Genomic DNA, 14,388 nt, shown 5'->3' with positions numbered 1-14,388 from the left:
ATAACATCAAATTTCTGCAAAACTAATACTGACAGAGTAATATCACAAATAAATAATTGTTTTTGTTTGGTTTTAAATATTTTAAGGGCTATTCAGAAAGTATTGGTTTTCCCTGTGGAGGTGGGCTAAAGTGATAATTACTGGTATCTAAGTAGATTTAATCCTGTCCAAATACACCATTTTAGTCATTATTCTGGAGCGCATGCTCTGTTTTTTGCTACTGTAAAACGAGCAGTAGAAATAACCCCAGGTTACATTAATCCTGTCTGAATCGACAGGTGCAGGAATATTCCGTTATATCCCGGGTGAAGGAGTTTTTTGTAGGTTTCTCAATCACGGAGGCGCTGGGGGAGGCATTTAGTGATGAACAATACGATTCGATTATAAATCTAAGCTCAGTGGCTGAGAAAAGCATCACACTCAAATCCACAAAACATCTTAAAGTGTCGTGATCCAGTCGTAAATATCGGTATTGCGGCCAATCACAGAGCTCGATCTAAAGTCTGATCTTCTGTTTGCTATAGGTGGTAAGCTCACGCTCCCTACTCCTCCTCCACCCCCTCCTCTTTCTGCTCTTCCTCGAGCCGGTCGTGACCAATGTGAATATTCCCTCCAGTGTTTCTAAAACGTAGCATGTCATCACGTCTTCACTTCCTATAACCGTCATTTCAAACTAAAAGCCCTCTGCAGGATTTACGTAAAAGTCTGAAGGGACAGCGGTAACTACTGGACTGAGGGAAACTGTGGTTTTTATTTATTGTGACTGTAAATATTAAGCTACTCAAGCACTTCAAAGTGATATTGGGATTATAACCATAATGTACTTGAAGTGTGCACTGTGTGCACATGGTTAGGTGTGTTGTGTGTGTTTATATATGTCTCTATGCATGTTTGTATGTTTACCGACTGCACATCCACAGCCAGTAATGTTCAGTTCTTGTCGAATCCATATATGACTAGATGTGTCAATACAGTGGCGGAGGTGAAAGAGTGAAAACATGGATGGGACTTTGCAGCTGGCCCCATGTCTGTATATAGGCCACCGCCCAAGTCCAGAATCTCTCGGGTAAAACATAAAATGCTAACGTCACCCAAAATAGGGCTCTCTAATGAACACTGCAACAAGCTAACTCTTGGGTCAAAGCCAAAAGTCTTGGGGCTATGGCTTCTTGAAAAACGTCCAGTAAGGAGCAGTCCTATAAACAGTGTTTTTTTTTAATGGGCTTAAGGCTAGGGGAAATCAAACTGCTCTGTCGGGCAGAGTGAAAAAGAAAAAGCTGTCGTATACATTTCCAGCTGCTAATACTCAATAACCAAGACCAAGCAAGCCTGGTTTTGCCAGACCACCATCGGCTTCATAGCCTTCGTCGTACAGATGTATTTTGGCGTTTCAGCAAGTAGCGTCCAAGCTAGATTTAGCTGAGTTTGACAAACACAAACTATTGTATTCCTAGACACTACTTCCCTTTACAGCAATATTTAAAGCATAGACAGAAACCCACATGAAACGACAGTGACTTCAGCCAAACTGAGCTTTTGCGTAGCTCTCCTGTCTGCAGCTGTGGAGAAAGAGCCTGGACTCGCTCATGTGAATTTCAACAAAGTCCCGTTGTTGGTCCATCAGAGAAGCGAAAATTCCTCTCATAGGAAAAATTAAAGTGGTCTAAATGATTGACCGCAGCGTTAAAGTGTGTAGCCGGATGAACTGTTGCTAGTAGTTGTGTATTTACTCAGTGTTGACTGGGAGGCTGTGTGTAATCCATGGTTTAATTTACCTTCCCCATTTTACCTGATGGGTATGCTGCTGAAACTAGAGAAGGGAGAAGAACAGAGGGGGCAAAGCTTTGTTTGTGTTGTTTCTTCTCTCCCAGTTGAATTAGCCTGATCCCCTGATATCCCGGTGAGTGCTTTGACTTGGCTCGGAGAGCAGCCAAAGTGTGTATTTCTGGCACACTCCCCACAAAGTCTAAAATCCAGTGGACACAAAAGAGAGGCAGCATCACCTTTTTATTCCTATACGCTATATACATAGCTTGCAGTACATTCTCCTCCTGTGTTGTTTGAGTGTTACATACATTTTAAAGTGACATATAATAACACACACACACACACACACACACACACACACACACAAACACATATATATTTTAGAGAGTGTATCACCTCTCTTTGCCCCAGACCAGTGTTTGTGAGAGCGTAAAGTTGAGCTTAATCTGTGTAAGTCATTTCAATCCACTTAGGATTGCTTCAGTACAAATCTAAATAATATAATAATATTCTCTTCATTCATTTATTCATTGTCTGTAGCCCTTATCCAGTTCAGGGTGGCGGTGGGTCCGGAGTCTACCCAGAATCCCTGGAGGGTCAGAGGTCAGAAATGAGAAAATTGGGAGGAGACACTGCTGTGTTTGATTCTTGTGATGTTTTGAATAACTTTTAATACATTTTTAATCATTTTAATAGTAAAATATTACTTTTAAAGAGTGTGGTTTTAAATGCTACATTATGGAAGCCCATTTCCACCAGATAAAATTATAATAATTAAAAAAAGTAACAGTTTTATTCATTAATGAATATAGTGAGATACTAAGTCACTATGTTGAGAGAGTGTAATTATCATCTCAATATAATAACAATGAAATAGTATTTTAATATATTGATTAGCGTCTTAAAATAATAACATACAGAGAGAGCAACTTACGTATTAATGAAAAAATATGGTCCCTTTTTATTATAATTTTATGTGGCTTAATATATAAATACCGAGGCAGATCATAAATAAAAAACACAAACAACACAGAAAGAGTGTGTGTCCCTTAGTCACACAGCACCGTTACAATTGGAAGAGTTCAGGAGACCCAGCCTATGTCGGTGTACATGTATAAAACTCATAAATCTCTGTTCTGCGTTGTGTGCCTGCTGCTGACGTGCTGAACATAGCTGGAATGCCTGAGTCTCTCCCCCTTTTGCCGACGCTAATCAGTACCACATCCGCAGCCGCTTCCAGTTTTCCAGTTTTCCAGAGGATCAGGCGCTGAGCTGCCACGTCCCCCCCCACACACCAGCACCCTCCACCCTCGGCTGCGATCCCTGCTCTCCCCGTCTGCCCCTGAACCATCGCTCACTGTCACGCCAATGCATTCCTGGATTTAGTGTTGGAAAGGGCCAGGAGAAGGCTTTGGTGACTTTCTGCCACGGCGAGTGCATAGTATTGAGAAATATTAATGGCTAAAGAAGCAGGCAGACAGCTCGCTCGCTGAGGCAATCTATCACAATTGTCAAACTCGGACGGATCAGCTCTTTTGTGGTAGCTAGACACTGCTGAGACGGAACGCACTAAACGCCCACTCTTACGCGAGGACTGATCTCGGCTAAGCTCTGGATCGGCACGGTGTGGAATGGAGTGCAAAAGGGAAAAGGGTAAACATCAAAGGGTATGAAATATAATACCTCGAGGGTCCTCGGGGAGGGAAGTCAGGACGGGGGGGTGAGATTGGGCACCACACCATGGCTTCGTTTCCCCGTGTTATGAGTGATGCAGCGCTGCAGACACTGGGAGACTGTTCCTAACTTCTATGACTTTCTCAAACTGTGGTTATCGCAGTAATGAACGGTAAAAACTGTAAAACTAACTGTCAGGAATTTTACAGCGAAACCGGTAACCGTTTCACATCTAGAAAAGACTCTACTTCCTGCTTTTTTCTCTCTCCCTCCTTGTGCCCATTTCAGCAGCTGCCTGCACATTTAATGAGGAATTTCATTTCTATTAAAGATGCAAATGTAGCCTTTAAAGGAGATTGAGATGCGAAGCGGAAGCTGGCGTTCAGGGCACTTTATCTCACTGCTCTGTTCATTAGCTGAGTGTAATTGTGTTAGCACAAATGCATGCATCAGGAACCCACCGATCTGACTGCAAAGGTCACACAGATGACACGCTGGATGGGCTTAGCAAGAACTTACACCCTCCTTCTCCTTCACACACACGGACACACACAGTTTCTTTGTTAAGTGTCGGATTCAAATGCTGTCTGTGTGTGTGTGTGTGTATAAGCCTTTGTGTTTGCATGGTATGGTGTGAATTAATGGACCATGGGAAGTGAAGAAGAAAAATAAAAGGAAAGAAAAGGACGTAGGGAAAAGCTGTGGAGCTCAACACACATGTGCCCTTGCTGGAGGTAAATAGGCCGGAGAAAGCCTGTTGCTCAATGATGTGATCCTCATGGAATGTGCCCTGGCAAAGCCTGATCAACTGGAAACACCATGAGCTGGAGAGCTACTGTTCAAAGTCTTCATCAACCCCCAGAGTTCAGAGCCTCCAAGTCCCAGTCAGCAGTCTTTTTTCAGTCAGATATCAGCTGAGTTTAAGAGTGGTATTTGCCGTAGATAATTATCGCCGCCTCAGAAATGGCATTGTCATAAATAGCACAATTATATCTTCCGCTTAGATCTTCATGCGTATTTCGTTTGAAAGATCTTCGCAGACCCTTGATCTTCAACGGGATGCGGCTGTACAAAAGAGAGCTGCAAATGACAGACGCTCTTGTGAGACGTGCAAATGGAAATAAATTTGGCTTTCCCGTGGGGAAGAAAAAGCTTTTTGTCGATGCTTGAACTTGGCCTCAGCAGTGTTGGCTTGCTTTTACTGGTGCTCGGGGAGCTATAGGGCAGTCTGTGGAGTGAGGTAATGGCCACAGATCTATTAACACACCCAGAGACGGAGCCTTGATGCCTCCATGTTGTCTGCAGAAACGCTGTTGTTTATAGATGTCTTCTTGCAGCACACACTCTGGTGGAAAAGCCAATTACTGTTGTTTCTCTTCAGAGCTGGACTGTGTGTGTGTGTGAGATTTTATAGTCATACTCCTTTAATTGATCCCTTCATGTGCTGCCATCATTAGACATGCAGCAGTGACAGTGTGCCTACGCTCCGTGAAGAGCTGGTTTTGATTGTGTCTTATGATTTTGTGTTGACCTGGCCACAGTTATGGCATTGCTGCGGAGGTTAAAAGCAGGGGGCTGTCCTCCCCAGTGTGGCAGCAGCAGCAGCATTTATGGCCATGTGAAAGGAGCCAGTGATTCGCCTTAATGGCTTTTCTCTTGGAGTGGCTTGTCTTCTCTTATCGCTCACAATTTACAGCTTCCATGCCCTTATGGACTTGGATTACTTTGTACTGGTATTTGCTGATTTAAGATCAGTCTCCGGTGCTGCAGTCCAAACCTTAACCACTCAACAGTAAAACAGCTCAGGGCCTTCTGGGCACTAAAGAGTGCTTCTCTATTTGAACATACTCAAAATGTTTCAAAATTCACAACAGGTCATGTGTCTCATTAACTATGCAAAGGTCACAGTACATTTTTTTTTTTAATTTTGATTATTTCACTTGACTCCACTTAAGACATTTGTATGGTTTTATGATAAAAAACAAAAGCCATAATAGATTTATTTTAGATATGCTGTGTTTGCTATGGTGCCTTTGACATAGCGCTGACCGATACGACGATCGATATCACGATAAATTCAAGAATTTACCTCGATTGCGATTAATGAGTGAATTATTATTTTTTTTGTCACAGTTGACGGACAAGGCTTTTACTGTAAATATACTGAAGTGTTAAAGCTGGGATACTTGTGTGTGCGTGTCCCTCTCTTTATTGAGCCATGCCATGTTCATATTTGAAGATGTGATTGTGTTTCTTGTGTTAAACAGACTGGTGGGATCAAACCTGGTTGCCGAAACGTGTGGTGTGGCTCCGGTAGAGTCCTGGGGTTGTGTGTTTGAGGCCCACCTTGGGTCACTGACTGTGAGAAGTTTGGTGTGTTCTCCCTGTGTCTGCGTGGGTTTCCTCCCACAATCCCAAAACACATATAACTAAGTCATTTGGCCATCGTGTTTCAGGTTTTTGAAGGGTTTATAGCAAACCTAAAACTAGCAGATAAATACAGAAGTTATTAGAACAGTGGAGTCGCTGTCCCAGAGCATATTCTTGTGTGCAATGTCAACTGTCAGCCAGAGTGGTGTGAAGTAGGGTTGGGTGGTATATAACGGTTTTACTGTATAACACGGTATTTTAAAAAAATGCATGGTTTCTAAAATTTACGACATGTGTAATGTGTCAAATTTCTGTTCTGTGTCTTTAAATACAAGGCCACAAAGTTAATTCATGTGTATTTAAGAGAGCCACAGGAAGGGGGCGCTGTAGGAGCTCACTGCCTAGAGATGTCACACTCTGATGATGGGTGGGAAAAAAAACACAAGCACGGTAGCCCACCTCTGTTGTGAGTTTAGCGCTGAGTTTTGGGTTAAAAGAGAGAGGAATGAAGCTGAAAATAGACAAAATACTCAGAAGACCCTTCACTTGATTTTGTGCTCCTAGGTACGAGGCTTTATCTCTGAATATGTGAGATTTGAACTGTGTGAGTGGAACTGCACAGAGCCGAAAACCCCTCACTCGACTTTGTGCTCACTCAGTCTGACAGTGCACCCCCTCACATATACCATGTGAGTATTTTGATAATCTGAAAAATGTGGATACCACCCATCCCCAGTGTGAAGCACAATCTCAGATGACACTGCTGCAGTGGAAACATGTTTTTCAGACTCTCTCTGAAGAATGTTACATACCCGAATGCATAGTACCAACAGTGGAGTATGAATATTCATCTAGGCTTATTTTTCAGAGTTTGTGTTTGGCCCCTTGTTCCTGTGGTGTGTGTGTGTGTGTGTGTGTGTGTGCACCTGTGCCCAAAGCATGGTCCATAAAGATATGGTTGGTTCAGTGTGTCATGGAGGAACTCTAGTGGCCTGACCTCATCTTGACTGTTCTTGGATGCTCTGGAAGGTTGATTTCGAGCCAGGACTCTTGTCCAGTTTTAGTGTCTGACCTCACAAATGCTCTTTTGATTGAATGGGCACAAACAACATTCCCCAGTGATGCACACCATATTCTTGTGGAAAGAAGAGCGAAGGCTGTTATAGTTCCTTATTGTTGTTCTTTGTTATTATCTCTTGATAATACGTCTGGCCAAGATCAGAGAACCGTTGTGTGTAAACTGTTCCACACGAGTATAAACACAACAGCATTAAAACTAAAGTGGTTGGACCAACTTGTCTTCTTTACTCACAGTTTGAAATAAAGCCATGTCCTTGAGGTTTTGTCTTTTATTACAGTTCATTACAAATTAATGTTAGGTGAAGCTACTTTAACAGTTTATATTTTACCTTTAGTTTACTGGATTTTAGAGGTTTCTCCAGTGAATGTTGCATCTTAAACGCTAGGTTGGTCTACTTCAAAGTTTAATTTCACAAAACATTTATACTGCACACATTTGTGTTACAATTTACAATTGATACAAGTTCAAGAACTTATTTATTTGTTTCTTTAATTAATGCCACTTATTGATGTAGGTCATTTTACCTCAGGGTGACTTTATTATTATTAATTAATGTGTATACCAAGGTGGGATCTTTTAAATTTATTTGTTCAGTGTATGTAACCCTTATCCTGTTCAGGGTCGCGGTGGGTCCGGAGCCCACCCGGAATCATTGAGTGTAAAGTCACACACCCTGTAGGGGGAGCCAGTCCTTCACAGGGCAACACACACTCACACATTCACTCACACCTACATACACTTTTGAGTCGCCTCCTCACAGACAGTCACCCGGAGGAAACCCACGCAGACACAGAGAGAACACACCACACTCCTCACAGACAGTCACCCGGAGGAAACTTACGCAGACACAGAGAGAACACACCGCACTCCTCACAGACAGTCACCCGGAGGAAACCCACGCAGACACAGGGAGAACACACCGCACTCCTCACAGACAGTCACCTGGAGGAAACACACGCAGACACAGAGAGAACACACCGCACTCCTCACAGACAGTCACCCGGAGGAAACCTACGCAGACACAGGGAGAACACACCACACTCCTCACAGACAGTCACCCGGAGGAAACCCACGCAGACACAGAGAGAACACACCGCACTCCTCACAGACAGTCACCCGGAGGAAACCTACGCAGACACAGGGAGAACACACCACACTCCTCACAGACAGTCACCCGGAGGAAACCCACGCAGACACAGAGAGAACACACCGCACTCCTCACAGACAGTCACCCGGAGGAAACCCACGCAGACACAGGGAGAACACACCACACTCCTCACAGACAGTCACCCGGAGGAAACCCACGCAGACACAGAGAGAACACACCACACTCCTCACAGACAGTCACCCGGAGGAAACCCACGCAGACACAGGGAGAACACACCACACTCCTCACAGACAGTCACCCGGAGGAAACCCACGCAGACACAGAGAGAACACACCACACTCCTCACAGACAGTCACCCGGAGCAGCACTTGAACCCACAACCTCCAAGTCCCTGGGACTATGTAACACCACATGCATCAAAAACCATGTCGATCCCATTAATAATTTAATTTAAATTAATTATTTTTATTTCTGTAAACTATAGTTGTCATTGTTGTTTTGAAAGTATTTGTTTGTCTTAGTAATTAAAGGGATCATAGACAAAGGAAGGTGCGTACATTTAAAACAAAGTGTAAAAAATCAGCAGAATATTTAAATAAAATGATCAATAATTATTGATATGGATTGAAACGGAAATGTTTTTATCGTGATATAATGTTTCAGCTAAATCGCCCCAGCTCTGTGCGAGAGCAGACATTTCATGAAGCGGTATTATAAACGGTTGACCGTGATAGTTTTAAAATAAAGACCAAACAGTAAAATGTAAATACACCTGCGGTAACTAAGAAGAAATGTTCAGCGAATGTAGACAACTAACCCTTAGCAGAAGTAAAGTAAATCAGGTTGCTGTTACAGTGAAGTGTAATCTGCGCTGAACTACGGTCGCCACATGTTTTCGTTGGGCTCGTACTGAATCCCACTTTCTTGATGCAGGGGGAGGGGGCAGCTGTGCTGGTGTCAGTGGGTCACACGCTAGGGAGTGCTGTGGTAAATGAAGGGCCCTGTTCTCTGGGTTTGGCAAAGACAGAGTGCAACAGGCCGGTAACACAATCACACTCTCAGTGTCCCTCAAAGCCACAGACACCAAGTCCTCTTTCCAGCACGGCCACGAACTCCCTGCGACACAAGAACACGAGCTGAAGAAATGCACGTTGCACTGTGCACGAGTGCCATCGTCTCCATATGCTCTGTCTTTACTTCAGACTGTATCCCCCCCCACTTCTTAAAATAGGTCATGGATAGGTATAAATACACACCTGTCGCTTGGGAATGGGACTGTAGTGTCTCTTTGAAGCCGCCAGGGTTAAGCAGGTACATTACTCCCTGTTAGCCACAGTTTTCAAGCAAAAGTATGTCCTAAAAATAATATTCATTTGTAAATTCTATTAAATGGCTCATGTATTTTGCTAAAGTTCCTGTCTTAATGAATTAATTAAGTGTTAATTTGGGGAAAGGTAAACATTCGCTGTTAACTTTCCAAACACAAGACAGAGAGAGTTCGTCCTGAACACTCAGGTTTAAGAAAACTGAACCTTATGGTCTTCCTTTACATGCACCAGAGAACGCAAAGGTTAATGTGAGAATATTTAAATAAACACATAAATAAATAAACAAGACTAGCTGTATAAGGTACATATAAACATTAACAACAATGAGGTTTATTATTTACACATTTTTGTTAGTTTTTCAGCACGGCTGCTGCATTAAACTTCTTTCTTTCTTTCTTTCTTTTTCTTTCTCTTTTTTCTTTCTTTCTTTCTTTCTTTCTCTTTCTTTCTTTCTCTTTTTTTCTTTCTCTTTTTTCTTTCTTTCTTTCTTTCTCTTTCTTTCTTTCTTTCTATCTATCTTTCTCTTTCTTTCTTTCTTTCTTTCTATCTATCTTTCTCTTTCTTTCTTTCTTTCTCTTTTTTTCTTTCTCTTTTTTCTTTCTTTCTTTCTTTCTTTCTTTTTCTTTCTTTCTTTCTTTCTTTCTTTCTTTCTTTCTTTCTTTCTCTTTTTTTCTTTCTCTTTTTTCTTTCTTTCTTTCTTTCTCTTTCTTTCTTTCTTTCTATCTATCTTTCTCTTTCTTTCTTTCTTTCTTTCTTTCTTTCTTTCTTTCTTTCTTTCTATCTATCTTTCTCTTTCTTTCTTTCTTTCTCTTTTTTTCTTTCTCTTTTTTCTTTCTTTCTTTCTTTCTTTTTCTTTCTTTCTTTCTTTCTTTCTTTCTTTCTTTCTTTCTATCTTTTTCTTTCTTTCTTTCTTTCTTTCTTTCTTCTTTTCTTAATGAATGAATGAATGAATGAATTACACGAGTTATAGTTTTCCCAGAGTGAACCTTTTTTGGGCTAACAAATGTATTTGATTCATGACTCTTTGTTAATGAATCTGTGATCGCAGTTTTTTTTAACATTATTTTAATTGATAAAATTTGACTACAACCAGATTGCTGCATTATTTACTAGCAATGCTACAGACGAAAAACTGATTATTAAAATAGTTGCCAACTGGTGGATCTACATTGTTATTCTGTAGACACATGGTCCGTTTGTGAGTCTGGCCACGAGGCGGTAATCTAAACACAGGAGATAAAGCCTAAACATGGTGAGAGAGGTTGTGAAATGGCCACACCCCTCTAAATATACCTATCCACTCCCTGTACATATGGACTGTTTATATACAGTATTTTATATATAAACTTTCGAATGAGGTGCTGTTTTAAAATGTGAGGACAGACTAACACCACACTCTAAAAATGGCCTTGACCATCAGAGTTTACAGAAAAGTACACACTCTGAGTTGCTGGGCTTGTTTTCATCACGAAAAATGATGAAATCTTCTCTCGTTATAAAGCGGTGTTTATTTACACCACATGTCGGTGTTACCGTGGGGACTCCATTCACAAAGAGTCGATAATTCGTCACGGAACCAGCTTTTAAAAATGTCCGGATCCAGGTGGACAGAACCTGAATGTTCAAATTTACCTTTTGATATAGACACGGGAAGCTCCCAGCAGTAGACAGAGTTTTAGAAAGATATTTAGAGGCTGTATCACCAAGTTAAACAACAATTAGCAGCTTTCAGCAGCAATAAATACCACTAAATTAATGGGAGTATGTATAATTCCTTCGTCCTTGCACCGAATCTGTGAATGTTTTCCTTAATAATGGGCATCCATTGTTTTGCCACAGAAAAAAGTACAATGGCAAAAGTAATTTAAAGCGCAGTGCTTCCACAACGTTCATAACTGTTACTTTCTGTGAATATTTTATTATTGTTTTTCCAACAAAAAAAACACATCTGCACACAAACAGACTCTTAGAGCTCTGAATACATTATCATTATTACTGCATTTACATTTTTCAACACCGAAATGTAGATTGGCATGTGAATGTTTCTGAAAAACAGATGTCTTGATTTTCCAGCTGTTGTACTGTGTAGCTCTGTCTTTAATAGGATAAAGATTTAGTAACATGACCATAGTTTGCCGCCAGTAGTTTTTTTTTTGTTGATGTTGTTGTGAGTGTTTGAGTGAATGTGTGAGTGTGTGTTGCCCTGTGAAGGACTGGCGCCCCCTCCAGGGTGTATTCCCACCTTGAGCCCAATGATTCCAGGTAGGCTCTGGACCCACCGCGACCCTGAATTGGATAAGGGTTACAGATAATGAATGAATGAATGATGTTGTTGTTTGTATAATTTTAAAGGAACACTAGGTAAGGTTTTACATCTTTGCTCCTGGGCTCCCCCTACAGTCACAGAGTGAAATTCACGTATTGAAATAATCAGCATTGTATTGAAATAAAAAGGGAGGGCTGTGGGTGGATACCTACCCTTTTCCCAAAGCTACATAGCACAGTTTCTGCAGTGCTGAGCCCAGAGTAGCGAGGACAGGGGCTCTATTTCTTCATGTTACAGGCCAGAGAAGCATCTGAATGAGTTTGAAGCTGTAATTATTAAGATACAAATACTACCGTCTGTTGCTTTAATGTCCCAATTTAGACATTTCTCTTGCAGCATGGTGCCAGTAAATCAACATGAAAAATAAACAATCATGTAGTGCACAAAAATACAGATGGAAACCAAGGCACACACAGAGACAGACCGATATAGAATCTCACGCAAAATGGGCTTCTGGCATGCTGTTTGTGCCAATACACTTAGTTTATATGCATATGCATAGAATAAAGTCCGTGTTGTTGATGTGTTAAGCCTTCTGGGGCGTAGTAGATATGGCCCTGACTACCAGTCCTTCCTCTTGCACAGGGCTCAGAGATGTGACCTTCATGTTAAAGATGCTCTGTTTATAAACCTAAGTATGAGGTGCTGTTTTTGCGGGCAGGGCTCTAATTGATATGCCACAAGCAATAAATCAAAGTAGGCGCTTCTACTTGCAAGCATTATCTGCACACGCAGATGTCCAAATGCTGCCATGCGGCTCCTGCAACCACTTAATTGATTCATATTCTTGCATATTCTTGGCACCGTAATCTTGAGAGGTCTAGTCTTTGCAGTGATTGAATTCCTACCCAAACAGAACTCTAGATTGTTTTTGGCTTTCTGAGCATTGTGTATCTGTTTAAAAAAAATCCATCCATCTTGCTCTTATTCCGTTTCTTCAGAAGTCCCCTGAAGCTTGGAAGACTACTTTATTGAACCTTTTTTTTTTGTTTTAGATGTATTTTGGAGTCGGTAAATATTACACCAAACACTTCTTTGAAGCCTTTATAGCAACTTTTAGTTGCTCATCAGCATCTCTTTGTCCCAGATAAGTCAGAGCACTGACAGATTTGTTTGTATTTTCCCATTACAGGTCAGGCACAGCTAAATGAGATTTGAAGCATGCTATTGAGCTCTTTGGTTTATGTGCTTGTTATTTATAGTCGTAATTTTGGGTTATTACATCAGTGAATTGCTTTCACAGACTCACTTTCAGCGGATTACCACCAGCATGCCGTTTCAGGTTGAATAGAGCTTGTTAGAACATCAGCAGAAGGGAAAGGTTGGTCAGCATTTGTTCTAAGGCAGAGCTCTTCAAATTCAGACCTTGGATCCAGGTTAGGATTTTAAAATGGCCGGCTAGTATGACTCTGTGTAGAGCGGCCGCCATATTGAGTAGATACTCATCACTCAAACACTCAAAAGCTGTGATGTTTGAATTGTTTTCTTGTTTCTTTGAACACGTTTAGTCCTCAGTCTTCTGTGTCAGTCAGAAGAGGAGCTCGGGCCGCGTCCCAAATAGTGATTTACTCCCTACATAGTGCACATCACATAATAAAACTAATAATACTGCACACAGACAGTAATTAGATGCTAATTAAACAGGGAAAATTTAGCCTTACAATTGACCAAAATGAGTGCAGGCACCGTTATATTATGACCTACACTGTGCCCTACGACGAGTGTAGAGAGATATTGGGTGCTCAAATGTAGTTCTGGGAAATGCTGCCCTGATTATATATCATGTAAACAGGGTGAAAAGAATGAGACAAAAAAAATAGGGCCTGTGTCTGTAGTTTTTTACACGCTGACACGAGTGAAATACGATGATTGCTGGAGCTTTATATGGACTGTGTGTGAATAACTCACAATAGCAAAGAAACATATTAGAGACTGACAAGTTACACTTTTACATTATATCCTATGATGAAAATGCTAATGTGGCTAACAGGGTATAACAGTCTTTCTTCTCATCTGTTTACATTAGCGTGGCACTTTGAAAGTAGAACCTTGTTAGCCGATAGGGTGCCAACGCCAAATAAGAAAGAAATCAATCAATAAATAAATCAGCTACAACTGCTAATGCACCTGACTGGCCAGGTATAGTATCATACCAGTTGGCCATTATAAAATCCCAGCCTGGAACCTGGATCAACAGTCCGGATTTGAAGACCACTGCTGTAAGTGTTTGTGTATTGAGCTGTTTGTGTTTCTATGTTCGTATATCGGCATGCAGGACATGGCAGGACCACATATAAAATGTGCTCTGAAGAAACCTCACTGCTTCCAATTAAACAGCATTAGTTTTGTCATAGACTCACTGTCACTTGACAGCATAGGTGCAAGCACTTGAATGCAAGAGGTCTTGTAAATGATACATGTGCTGATGTTAACTGCAGTATGTTCTTAAAAGCTTATCATTTATCGTGACAATGATGTCATTGTCATTTTACCCATCCCTAGCTGAATACATATGTAATACATGTCAACACATGACATTCAGCATGCTCGGTTTTGTACAACGGATTAAGACACCACAGACACATTCCTTCACATTCTGTAGACTTGTAAAGTGAGATAAATGCCCTCCGCCACACAATGGTTCTTCTGTCGAGAACACTGGAGAAGTTCACAGAGCAGACACTCATAGCTGTTGGCTAGATGGCCCTAGACTGCTCTGCTCGGAGTATCTCCA

General features: G+C 41.3%; 1 protein-coding gene across 1 annotated transcript in view; it reads left to right on the top strand.

Moving 5' to 3' along the window:
* The window catches only part of plxna1a (plexin A1a), a 252,313-nt gene that overhangs the window by 22,643 nt on the left and 215,282 nt on the right, over nucleotides 1-14,388 (top strand).

This window comes from Hoplias malabaricus, chromosome 5 (genome assembly GCF_029633855.1).
Source record: "Hoplias malabaricus isolate fHopMal1 chromosome 5, fHopMal1.hap1, whole genome shotgun sequence".
Lineage (NCBI taxonomy): Eukaryota > Metazoa > Chordata > Actinopteri > Characiformes > Erythrinidae > Hoplias > Hoplias malabaricus.
The sequence above is the reverse complement of the archived record's forward strand: the minus strand, read 5'-3'. Positions and strand labels throughout refer to the sequence as shown.